The sequence below is a fragment of the Barbatula barbatula genome (assembly GCF_947034865.1).
Source record: "Barbatula barbatula genome assembly, chromosome: 9".
NCBI classification, from domain to species: Eukaryota; Metazoa; Chordata; class Actinopteri; order Cypriniformes; family Nemacheilidae; genus Barbatula; species Barbatula barbatula.
This window is the reverse complement of record NC_136772.1, coordinates 16,139,668-16,152,477: the sequence shown is the minus strand read 5'-3', so window position 1 is coordinate 16,152,477 and position 12,810 is coordinate 16,139,668. Positions and strand designations below refer to the sequence as shown.

Sequence of the window (12,810 nt, the reverse complement as noted above, 5' to 3'; positions counted from 1 at the left end):
AAATTATTTGTTGATTTAACAACAAATAATTGCATAGTCCAAAGCCCTTTATTTATTATAGCTACTACAAACTAATGAATATTGTGTTTTATATACATGTTAGTTTGCTTTGTTTGTATGTTGCTTACAAAACATTTTGTTTAGTCAGACAACAATACTACTATTTTTCATATGGCCAAAACTTGAAAAATATGCTTAGATGGCATTGTTATAGTTACGTCATGTCTGCATTTACCAGCGGGGTAAACTGTACCTTGCTAACCAGCCAAACTCTGATCCCTTGGTAAAAACGTACTAAAATGGTCTATTAATTCTGCAATGAAAGTGTATGTCAGTGTCATTGTGGAAAAATAAAAAAATCTTTACAATCAGTCTGTTAGAGCGAGTTATGTTAAAGTTGCCCTGCAACGTTTTTCCATGAATTCTGACTTAGAATGTTAAACGAGTTGTCTTCTCATGCTAAACATGATCAACTTGTCAAAAAATGAGTTGGACGTGTGACACAGTATTTCTGTGCTCAAAACACTCCCCCAACGTACAGGTTTCAGAAAGCTTTTTTCGAACATGAAAAATCGTTATGTAACAACTTTTCTTAGTCTCTTGGACGATTCTCCCGGGAAAACACACGGCACACCCACGCATCAGCCAATGAGAGCGGGAGAAGGAGCATGCACACAAGTCCCTTTCACTTGTGTGCAGGAGAGAGAGAGAGAACTACGTTCGCGAAGTTCAGCTGTGTTTGTCTGTTCACTGCATTTGGGTGATGAATGTTGTATAAACGGTGGATGTAACGCTGGATTTGGAGATTGTTTGAAACTGATAGATAGAGCGGCGTTCCCAGCCCTAAACGATGCCGGAAATGAACCACACGCCATAAGTGAAACTGTCTGTTTTGTTGGCAATGTGTTCGCACGTGCTGTAGTTTCCGCCTCCTCCTCCCCTCACACTGTAGCTGTATCTGTCTTCTATAGATGTGATCAAAATAAAGACTCTACAGATATTTGAAGGGTGTGATACTATTCTGCAAGTTCTCAGGCTTAACATGCGATATGAGGAAGCTCTGTGTGTTATGGCCACTTTAAAATATCGTAATAGAAAATATCCTTTCATTATACATCACATGTTCATCCACACATGCCACACTCATGTCTTCATTCACACTGTATTTGTATCAGCTTGTGTTGTAAAAATTTAATTCACCACTATATAATAATGATATCTGATTAAACTTCTTCTACTAGTTAAATTCCCATTAGACATATTGAGATGATCATTACAGTAGTACTTTTTTGTAGCATTTCTGAATGGGCGCTGGTAGCTGCTGGCAGAGGGCGGTGTTACAGAAGTGACAGAACCTACCTGGTAATCAGCTGGTGACATAAAGTCAAGTTCAGTCTACGTAAGACCTCTATTCCTGCAGTCTCTTCATAGATGCTCTGTTGTGGGTTCAGTTTGACAATGAACGAAACGACGTCAGCTATGTCTTTCACTTACACCATTTTCAAACAGTGTGTCTTTGTCTACATCGCTGACCAAAACACCTCTGCCACAGTCTTCATTGTGGGAATCGGTCAATGAGTACATTGAATTTCCCCAATAAATATTTAGTTGTCTGTCAAGCACAAGCGAATCAGGAAAAAATTGCCTTGAAATGATTGCTTCTATTCACTGAAAGCCCTTTCACTGACAGCATACTTGTTAATCGGCTTCTCTGTTTTCATTGGTTGATTTTAGTTGTTGGTGTTCTGGTTTTAAACTGTGCAAACTGAGTGTGTTTTGTCTGTAAGGTGTCACTCTCCCACCCACATAGACGTTACAGAAACAATGGTGTCGTTAGGAGCCTAGCCTACTCTAATGAAATATTGCAAAAAAACTAAGAGGGATGCATCCCAGACAAGTCGGTACAAGAATGAAATGGAGCACACAGTTCTTGTTTACAATTGTCACTTGTCAGACATTGTGGAACCTGGCTGAATATTACTGATGCGGGGTCACAGGTATGTGTATATCGTCTGCTCCTACAGTGGATTAGAGTCAGAACAAATTGAGTAGTTTTACTCTTTTGAGTCTTTTGTGTTTAACACATATAACACATAATGTGAACCTGTTATTCAGCTGATACAGAATCAGAATGAGCGCACACACATACAAGGAATTTGTTGTGGTTTCATGAGCTCTCAGGAGCATAACATACAGTGTGTACATGAACAGAAAAGTTCCAAAGAGAAAGAGAAAGCAATTCAATGAGATGTACATGAGGTTGACAAACATCTAGATCAGTCATCCTCAATAGGCGGACCGCGGTCCGGATCCGGACCTTTGCTTCATTCCATCCGGACCGCCAGACATAGCCTAATAAACAATTTAAAACTATTTTGGTTGTTAAAAATTGAGCCGCGCGTCTTCACAACGGAGAATTAGTCAGCAGTCAGTCAACATTTGTGACCCTGTGAAACCCAGGCTAACATCTCATAATCAAATTGATTGTTGCAACAAGCATCAATGATTAATTTTGAGCATCGATTTCACAAAGATTTTGGTATTTTGTAGTCAACATTGAAGATATTGTTATTGTTTCACAGAATATTCTGTAGGATGATTTTATGAAAGACTTTTGTTGGTTTTCACAAGCAGGTTCACATTTTGTAATGAACTACGTTTTAATTGGGAAATTATTTGTTTATAAGATAATGTAGTTCTGGTATGAAAGTGAAAAGGTGACAATGGCACGTAAAGACAAATTGAGTGTGTCACTTTTTTATGATTTTAATTGTTACATTACATTTGCTGTTTGTTGTCAGCAGTAGCGGTTTTAGGCACGGGCGAACGGGCAGTCGCCCGGGGCGGCATTCTTTCATGTCACATGGGGGGCGGCACCGGCACGAGCAGTAAAAAAAAAACTCTGGGCCGCCGCGAAGCGGTGTTCTATTATCTATAATTCATTCATTGTGTGGGAAATCGGAAAATTGGTGCCCCTGCAGTAAGCGATAGCCTATGTCATACAAAGAGCAATGGTACAATAGGTGCTTATACAAAGTTAGTTTCAACAAAAGCTAGACCAAAACCTGTTGAGAGAAGAGTGTAAGTGTACGTTTTCTTTTTTTATTTGTCTGTCAGGTATTCGCCGAAGATGTGTGTTATTTGGAAGAAATTATTATGACTTAGAGAGCGGCAGAAGACACCCCCCCCCCATGACGCGAATTCAAATAGTGGGCTAAAGTCAGTCACGCAAATTTTATCCATAATGCAATGAATACAGGCCTATAGTTCCTGCACATTTTTATTTTTCTGAATTGTGTGAAATGGCTAATAAAAAATAAGTAATACAAAACGATTATGGCCGTGACTCGTTTCCTGAGTGACACAAAGGTGGTCTCGCCCGGGGTGCAATTCAATGTAGAACCGCCACTGGTTGTCAGTAGTTATTTTTATTTACAAATATTTATTATCTGACTTCTATTAAGAGGGCATTCCCCTAAAACCACAGAGCCTATAGGCTAAATGTATCAAAATATAAAATAAATGGTCTGATAAAAGATCTCATATCATACAGTATATCTAACTGGGCTAAATTGATTATATATGCATTTATTTAATAAAAAAAACATAGACCTTCGTTTGAAAGAAAATATAAAGACCGGACCTCCTGGAACTTCAATTGAATACCCCTGATTTAGATGGTCACCAAAGAATGTATTTAAAGGAACAGTTCACACAAAAATTACAATTCTTCTTTTACTCACCCTCAAGTTGTTCCAAATTTGTAGATATTTGAAAGATTGGTTGTAACAAAACAGTTCTTAGCCACCATTAACTAAGAGTAGGAAGGAAAGAGATGTTTGGTTATAGGGTTGGGCGATGACTACCAAATTGGCATCAGGCGATGGCTACAGTGAAACATCTCGATGGACTATGACATTGCCCTGCTGGGTTTTAAAGTGGCACTAGCTGTGCAGAGACACTGATTTATACAGTGCGAGCTGGGCAGTTATCAATTCAGGCGTGTGTCATCTGTACAGCGTAAGCTTCACAGTTATAAAGTGAGACTTGATTGTATTGTTATTGTAATGTTATATTCAATAAAAGAGGTATATTGTGAGGCACGTCTTCTGTATGTAACGCGGGCTGCACAGACATGTGTCTTCCTATGCTGTTGTAAAGTAATGCTGGTCTGCCCAAACTGCGGGTCCTCTTTATACAGCATGAACTCTACAGTTATAAAGTTGTAACAATCTGATCTGTACAGTACAGCCCCTTAAACCGGACGCGACCGGCGGTGCGCGACATGACAAAAGACATAAGAAACGCATTGGAACCCATTACAATTTTTTCGAGGGTGAGTAAATGATGACAAAAAAATTTTTGAGTATTTTTGGGTGAACTGTGTCCCTTTTAAAGAAATAAAAATGATCTACATGCATATAAAATAGCAAAACAAATAAAACAATATTATGAGTTTAAAGTTGCAATATTTTGTTTAAACTCTCAAAATAATGAAAAAAGAATGAGAATAAAGTTCTAGCAAAACGAGATTAAGGAATATGTAGCAGTGGGGTTTTTCCTGTAGTAAACCATTATAAAGAAGATGCTCAAGATAAGATGCTTAAATATGTTATATGATATTAAAATACCAAATTATACACAATTTGTAAATTAATTATACATTTAAGGAAGCAGGTAAGACCAGAAAGTGAATGCATATTGGTGCTTTAAGCATTTTGTATTTATGAACCGTGCTATTTAGCACCGTAATTTACTACAAAAAACATCATGGTTACTATCGACGGTTTCAGCAGCAACAACATCAATAACTGCTGAGTAGTTTTAATTTAATGTAGTTGTAATGTAAATTACTATTAATATAAATGAAATAGAAAAGAAACGGTTATATTATAAACAAGGGGTATTCAATTAAAGTTCCAATAGTTCCAGTCTTTGTATTTTCTTCCAAACAAAGGCTTCCTTTCCTTGCCATTCATACCAGAACTACATTACTTCTATCTTAATAATTTCCCAATTGTGAAACCCTAGCAAACCCTATTTTTGCTGTTTTCTACATAAAATCATCATACAGAATATTCAGTAAAAATATAACAACAACATCTTCAATGTTGACTGAATAATGCCATTTTAAAGATTGAAATCTTAGTGAAATGAATGCTTGTAATTAAACTTTGATTATCTAATAATTAATATGATTTTGAGACTTTAGCCTGGGTTTTCACAGGGTCTCAAATGTTTACACGCTGATCAATAATGCTAGTGCTAAATGTAGATAAAAAGTTATGGTTCATAAAATATCACAAATCTGTTCGTAAGGCTGGAGATAAATAGCAAACATTAAACAAACTGACGGATACAAACTCAATTTAAACAACCAAAATAGTCAAATGTTTTAAATGGTTTATTAGGCTGTGTCTCGCGGTCCGGATGAATGAAGCAAAGGTTCCGGATCCGGTCCGCGGTCCGCCAATTGAGGTTGACTGTTATAAACAAAGACAAGGCTAAACAAAGACAGACTGGAAGTTATCTGCGCGCCAGGTACCTGCATCCGATGAAACCATCTATAGTTCAACCATCAATATCACAAATTAACCATGGTTTTACTACAGTACTCATAACTATGTTCATAACATAGTTTAACTATGATATTTGTAGTAAAATTGTGGTTATACCAATTTTAAGATTTAAAGGGCTTAGCTCATCTGCCTGTAGGCTTGTGTGTGAATTTGTTATCTGTTTGTTCACACCACTCTAAAGATTGACGTTGCATGTGAATTAATTACTATAAATGTATTTCAATTTAAAGCTGTGACCATACTTTTATTTTCAAATCATTTAAAGGGCGTTCATCTGTTTTCTTTGACTCTTCATCTTATATGTGTACTTATATGCCTTGTTCAATCTCTGTCATCTGTGCCGCCATGTGAACATAAGAAATCAATATGGCATTTGACACTTTTGACAAAGCGTTCCTCTCAGATTCTCCTGTACTGACTCGTGGCTCGGATTCCAAATAATTAAGTGATTCATTCAGAATGTATTGGTTATGCTGTTGATTTAATCTCCCAAGACAAAATATAGCATGTGGAGTTGTGCGGTGGCCTTGAGGCCAGACTGACGAAGTGAATGTGTTGCAACTCAAATCTAAAAAGACATTGGTGTTTATTTAATCCATCTGCGTATTTATTAAAGTCTCTCTTTTTACTTTTGGGGATACAAACAGTGATAAACTCTCTCATTCAGTAAGTGAACATGCCATGTTGCCAGGATACAAAATGACTGCAGATAACAGTGAGTTTCAGTCTATTCAAATCGACCATGTTGAATGTTTTGTCTTTCATTCCTACTTGAAGTCTGATAGCGTATATGGTGATAAATGCAATTAATCAGCCAATAAACCCAATAATCTCTGATTGTAAAACCATTCAGACGTGTCACTGGCTTTTGTTGGATAATGTAATTGTTAGGGCTGTATAATTTTTGTATTAATCGTTTTATTAAATGAGGTTTAAAATGAGTCGTCGAATTAACTTCACCTTCACGTAAGGGGTGGGCGGAATGACCAAAATCTATTTCACTGAATGAGTAATTTTATTTCACTGTAACAAAATAAAATGGTCCTGCTCTGGTCATCACCCGCTAAAATGCTGACTCCACCCTGGCTTCCGTGTCCAGTGCCTCTGCTCCATGCTTCAGACCCGCCTGTTCCCCTTAATGGGCCTGACCCTCCATCCATCCCTCCTTCCCTGTTCCACCTCCGCACCGCATCACCCGCCTGAACTTTTGGGGAATCTTGAATTGTTTTGGTATTTAGTCTTTGTTTTGTTCTTTTTGTTTCATAAAACTTGTCATCAGTGGACTCATTACAACGATTTCAGAGGCAACAACATAAACCATCTATACTCTATAATTATAGTGATGTTATAGTTATATATAATATAAACAGAAAGAAACTAAAGAAATATATTTTAATGCAGATGTAGTCATAGTCCTACATTGGAAGCTGTAAACATGTCATTGTGTTACTTACGGAGTATGGTCAGTGATTAAATACAAATATATTTTAAGTTCTTTAAGTGCCCGATGTTGTACTTCCATGGTTATTGATGGAATATATCTTCTTTCAGTTGTTATTTAAACAGTGATGCATACATTTAGATGCAAAGTTTGACGATGCATGCTTGAACATGATGAAGGATACATTTCCACTAAACTCCACAGAAAATATTTCAGTTTGGCTTTATTGGAAGTGCTCAGATAACACACTAGAGAGACACATACAAGTTGCATTTCCATTTATGCTTAAAGCCCCCCTATTCCAGAAAATGCACTTTTAAATGTTGTTTTAACATATCTGTGTTTCATGAGTGCGTGTACAGAACCACAGTAGAATGATAAAATCCACCCATTCATTTTTTTTAAATCCCCAATAAACCAAGAAGGGTCTGGCTGCAGGATTGCACTTGCGCTCTCAGACTTGCACTCTCGGACACCTTTGCTTCCTGTGCAAGTGACATCACTTGCATTCGACACCTGCACTCTTCGCGCACTGCTTGCGAGTGACATCATTTTCAATAGACGCGTGTACAAGCATGACAACATCTTACGGTCAATGCCGTAAGTTTAAATATAAATGTTTTGTCTATATGTGATGGTATATTATTTCAGTTAAAAAGCCAATGAGTGGTGTTTGGAGCAGTCAAGTGTGCTGCTTGGTTCTGTTCAGCTGCCAAAAGTGCTCTGCGTGGACGACCAAGATGTTTTAGAGGCCATGGACACATTACAAAAAGCTGAATTTTCAGAGGACAAAATTGCAGCTCTGGATCCCTCCAGTTTTGTCTTCAGTGAAATCGAAGATATCCACGTATACACGTTGTTGACATCATGACCCTGAAAGTGTTCTGTCAAGTTGAAACTAAGGAAACTGCATAATGTACCATTGTTTCTTTTTGCATCGCTTCTTTTGCTTTTACTTATGTAAGTGTTACTAGTTTTGAAAGACTATATATTAAAGCTTACCCAGTAATGAAAATGAGTGGATTGTAAATTGACGCATTTAAAATAAAAACTCATATAATTTGCATAAGCTTTTTTTATTTAAATTTAAAGTAAATGTTCTGTTTAGTGTTGTCTCTCAAAAACCTTTTTTGTCACATCCATAACTATTTTTCTCAATGGAAAGCTTGTGTATAGACTGATGTCTGGACTTTATCATCAGAGGTTTAGTAAAATATAAACAGATGATTAAATATATTGATAATAGACATTCTCTGAGAATTCAGTCTATAAAATGTCACATCCATAACACTGGAATTGCCTACCTGGTAATAGATTTGCTGTTGTAAATATAACAACAGTCAAATCTTATTTAAACGCTTAATATAATAATACACTATGTAATTCTTGTGATAGTAGTGACAGAGTAATTATTCCTCTTTAAAGCATTTTGTCTCCTGGCAACGCAGAAAAAAACATTTGGAAAATAATTTCCGGTTTATTTGTTTCGATTGGAAATGACGTCGCAGGCAGCGAAGAGTGCAGGTTTCGACTGCAAGTGACGTCACAGGAAGCGAAGGTGTCTGAGAGTGCAAGTGCAGTTCTGCAGCCAGATGCTATTGAATAAACCTCAACTGTCCTCTTGAACAAGCTGTTGGCATTCTCTACAATAATTTTTTGTAAACAAACAAACAAGGAGTTTTGTTGTTGGTTGCAATACTGAACATAAGTCTTTATTTACTCCCGACATCGAGCCTCTGAATACAATGTCGATGTTTTATTTCTCAACGGAATGTGTAGAAGACATCAGGTGAAGTCACTTTTCACCAGGATGCTTCACAAACTAATGTTAGTAAAATGCTGGATTCATAATGTTTTAAAATTTTAAACTTATGATGCATTTGTCCCATTGTCACGTATAAAAACAATGTGCACGTTGTAAAGTGCGACGCGAAGTGCATTCACTCAGAAAGTAGCGTCCTCAGTTTTTAAATGGACATATAGGTCACAGTATAATACAAGATATGTGGTGTATTTTGAGTGAAACTTCATAGACACATTCTGTGGAAATTCTCTTGTTTGTATAGCAATGTGTGATTGGAATTTAGAATGCACACAGCGTATTTATCTCAAAGAATCATAGTCAGATGATTATGTAATAACCTTGACAGCATTAGCACACCATAGCATAAACTATTTCACGTCTAATTTAAAAGAAAATCTTGTTTCATGACACCTCATGAGATAGTACTAAATGTTCTTTTCATTTTACAAACTTGGTATTGAACGATTTTTGAAGCCGATGGTTTGTAACTCTTTGCGCACAGGTGGATTGTGATGTGTGTTCAATGGATGTCACTTTATTGAGATGGGAAACCTGTGTCCGTGTGTGCCAGGGAAGGCTAAAAAAACCCGCAAGCCTGCCAAGTGTAGTTCATTCTATCATCAGCCGGTCGACTGAGCCAACTGAGTTTCAGATGAGCTACACACTTTCTCTTTCATTCTTTCTGTAAACGGTCTTTTGATTCCGATCTTTGCCAAAGGTTTGACCTCCGTGTTGGGTGTGAGACAGGCCCCGTCATGTGACATTGACTTCCACCAGTAAGCCCATGACCCTACATGGACTTAAATTGCCTTAGTATCAAATCAGAGACATCAGAGTCAAATTTGATGTTGTAATTTAAGACAGCTGTCGGACGTATAAATAAATGCGGTATGCACAAACTTTGCGTAGGATTGACAGTACCAACATGTATAAGCCAAAATGAATTGGGGTTATACAAACTAGTCAACATTAATTCTCTGGCGCAACATTTAAAACTTGAATGTGATTTATTTTGACACTTTTCCTTTAAGAAGACGCCTGACCGTTCCAAGGACCTTTGCCCAGGGGGACTGATGTCATTCCCACCCGGTTCAGCAGGATTCTGTCACACTCCCGGCAATAATATATGTTCTCTTGTCCTGCTTGTGCACGCATCATTTACAATGTGTCCTGTTTTCGTCCGCAACATTCATGATTTGATCTGACACGGCAAAAGCTTGTAGGTTTCAGTGCGCTAGCTAATCTTCTACATACAGATCTTTTATAGTATAGGCTATTTTATAGTATAGCTGTTCCCAGTTTAATAAAACATGAAAGAAACTGAATAAATAAAAATGTTTCTCATATTGGCTGTTGTCACTGAAGGTGCTGCGTTTGTAAGTCCGCTATGATAAAGCGTCTGCTGCATCAGGCTAATAAATATATTGACGTTGTTCTGAAGTCATCAAGGCTTGTGATAGGGAAGGCTGTCACAAACAAACTCGACAAATTTTTCTGTTGTTTCATCTATTAGTGCACATGACACTTTTACTTACACTTTGACTTGTGATAAATGTCGGGGAAGTTTGGTCTGTACACACGCTTCAGATCTGAAGTAACGTTAATGTTAGGTGCTCTACAGATCCACCTGCTGCTCTGTTACTGCATAGTCCTGGTGCCATCGACCTCACGCTTTATAACTGTTTTATTTTAGTTTAGTTGTTGTTGCTCTTGTGCAATAGATGAACAACAGTTTTCTGTATTCAAATACTGTATATTTAGAGGCTTTTTAGCTGGAGTCCCGCACAAGAGTGTCTTACTACCCGGCCCCACACCCAGCATATCTTGTTGCAAAACATTTCCTAGCTCTTATTTTATTTATTAATGATGTCATCGACTAGTCAACATGACTTTTATCACATAAAAGTCGACCTAAAAAAAGGTTATTCAACCCCTAATCGAATACTAGTCCAATTCAAATCCAATAAAACTGGAAGGGGAACACAAGGGGGCAGACAGGACTTTAATGGTATCACTCTTTTTATTTGTTTGTGTTAATTAATATAATTTTGTACAGTTCAATAAGTAAAGAAGCAGATTGTCAAAAATGGGTTTATAACAAGTGCTGAATAGGACTATAAAGTGAGTGAGTTCTAGTCTAAAGTTCTAGTCATGATGTTATGACGAACTATAACGTATCGTAATGTGTTTTATCTTGTGTGGGTAGTGATGCTCTGTATAATTTCAGTTTCGAACTTCTGATGTCCCCAGTGTTTTAGAAAGTGCAAGTGCTAAAGCACCTGATAGTTGTATTGTAAACTGAGACAAAGTGATTCAGATTTTTGCACAGGCCTGCTCGATTCAGGGTTGTTGCCGCATGCTGGTCGAGTTCTGCTGAAAGATACATAGACATTAAACTAAAATAATAAGTGTAGCCAGTTCAGATATTCAAGGTGGATATAGTCAACACTGCGCTTCTTTTATAAACTATCTCAGAGATATTGTGATGTCGGCTTGCTGTAAACACTTCTTTCTGCCTCTTGCTGTCTCAGCTATTAATAACCTGGAGCAAAAGTGGACAAGCTCTTTACCAGAACAACTCTTTGTGTTTCTCTAATGGGACTGCTATTTACAGCAGGTATGTCTCAAAGAGGAACAAGCACATCACTGTTGACGGTAGAAGATGAAAGCACAAATAACTGATAAATACTTGCAGATTCTTGTTGGCATTTGTGTCTGTGTGTGCGTGTGTACGCCTGATCCATTAAACAGAGCAGGACTGGAAACAGCTGGCCGACTGTACCCTTATTTACCCAACAACAGCTCTGTGCCATATGTTTCAAAGCAAACTCCCTGCGTGCTGATTAAGGCACTAACTGCATCAGTGCACAAACAAAGGCGCCCTGCCTCCTTCAAAGCCCTGTGTTTCCTATGCTCACTGCTGAGGCAGTGTGCCTGTTATTTAGTGGTGGCAGGGGCGCAACTACCCAATGTTAGGGGGGTATGCAGAAACGGTTTTGGCGCCCCCCCTGCTAAATAAAAGTGTGCCGGACATCATCATGTATGGGCTTGAAATAATAAAGGTTTATTTTAAAAGTATATCAGACAGCTACTGTAAGCCTTCCATAATTATATGGTATATGAACACAAATATATAAAAATGTATTCATGGAAATTTCTCTGCCATTTCTTTCTTTTTCTTGTTTATTTTAAAAAGTACAAATATGACACACACAGACATATAGAAAAATCATTACAGGTTCACATCTCTCTCTCTTTAAAGGTCTGTGCTGATATACATACATACATACATACATACATACATACATACATACATACATACATACATACATACATACATACATACATACATACATACATACATACATACATACATCACAGATCTTTAAAGAGAGAGAAATGTGGCCCTTGCAGCTTCCATGTCACCCAGCAGATGTAAAGTAGCCTGTATGTCTGACAGCACAGCTGAGCTAACATGAAGCTAATGGTAAAAACAAATCCATGATAAACCAGCCTTATTGCATAAGTAATGTTTTCCAGCTTCTAGTCATTTATTGTGCATGCTACCTTATATTTACCAGTTCTTATTTTACTTTAATAAAATTGAGATATTTCATGAATGGCATTGGTACAATAGGGTTTAACCAAAATCTAAATGTAGATATCAGCAGCAACATTATTTTGCATTAAGTTAGCAAACACTTGCCAGTCAACATTTATATTTGCAAGCCTCCAAGTTTGGTAGCAAATCTATTCATGATTCCACGGTCGCTTGCTAACGTTAGTCTGTTAACATGAATATTGTATTTGCAAGAATAGACGTCACATTTTAAATCCTACCTGTTGCCTTTCACAATCCACGTATTTAGCTGCTGTCGCATCCCTTGACAGGTCAAATTCAAGGTCAAAAATTTGATCAAATTCTAGCAGCCCCCCCGGCCAGGCAAACAGTGCAAAACAGTATGCAAACGGTGGCGAGGAACCCA

General features: G+C 37.4%; 1 protein-coding gene across 2 annotated transcripts in view; it reads left to right on the top strand.

Annotated features, from left to right (window-relative positions):
• igf2bp2a (insulin-like growth factor 2 mRNA binding protein 2a) overlaps window positions 1-12,810 on the top strand; it is a 53,504-nt gene that overhangs the window by 9,188 nt on the left and 31,506 nt on the right. The window lies entirely within an intron of this gene.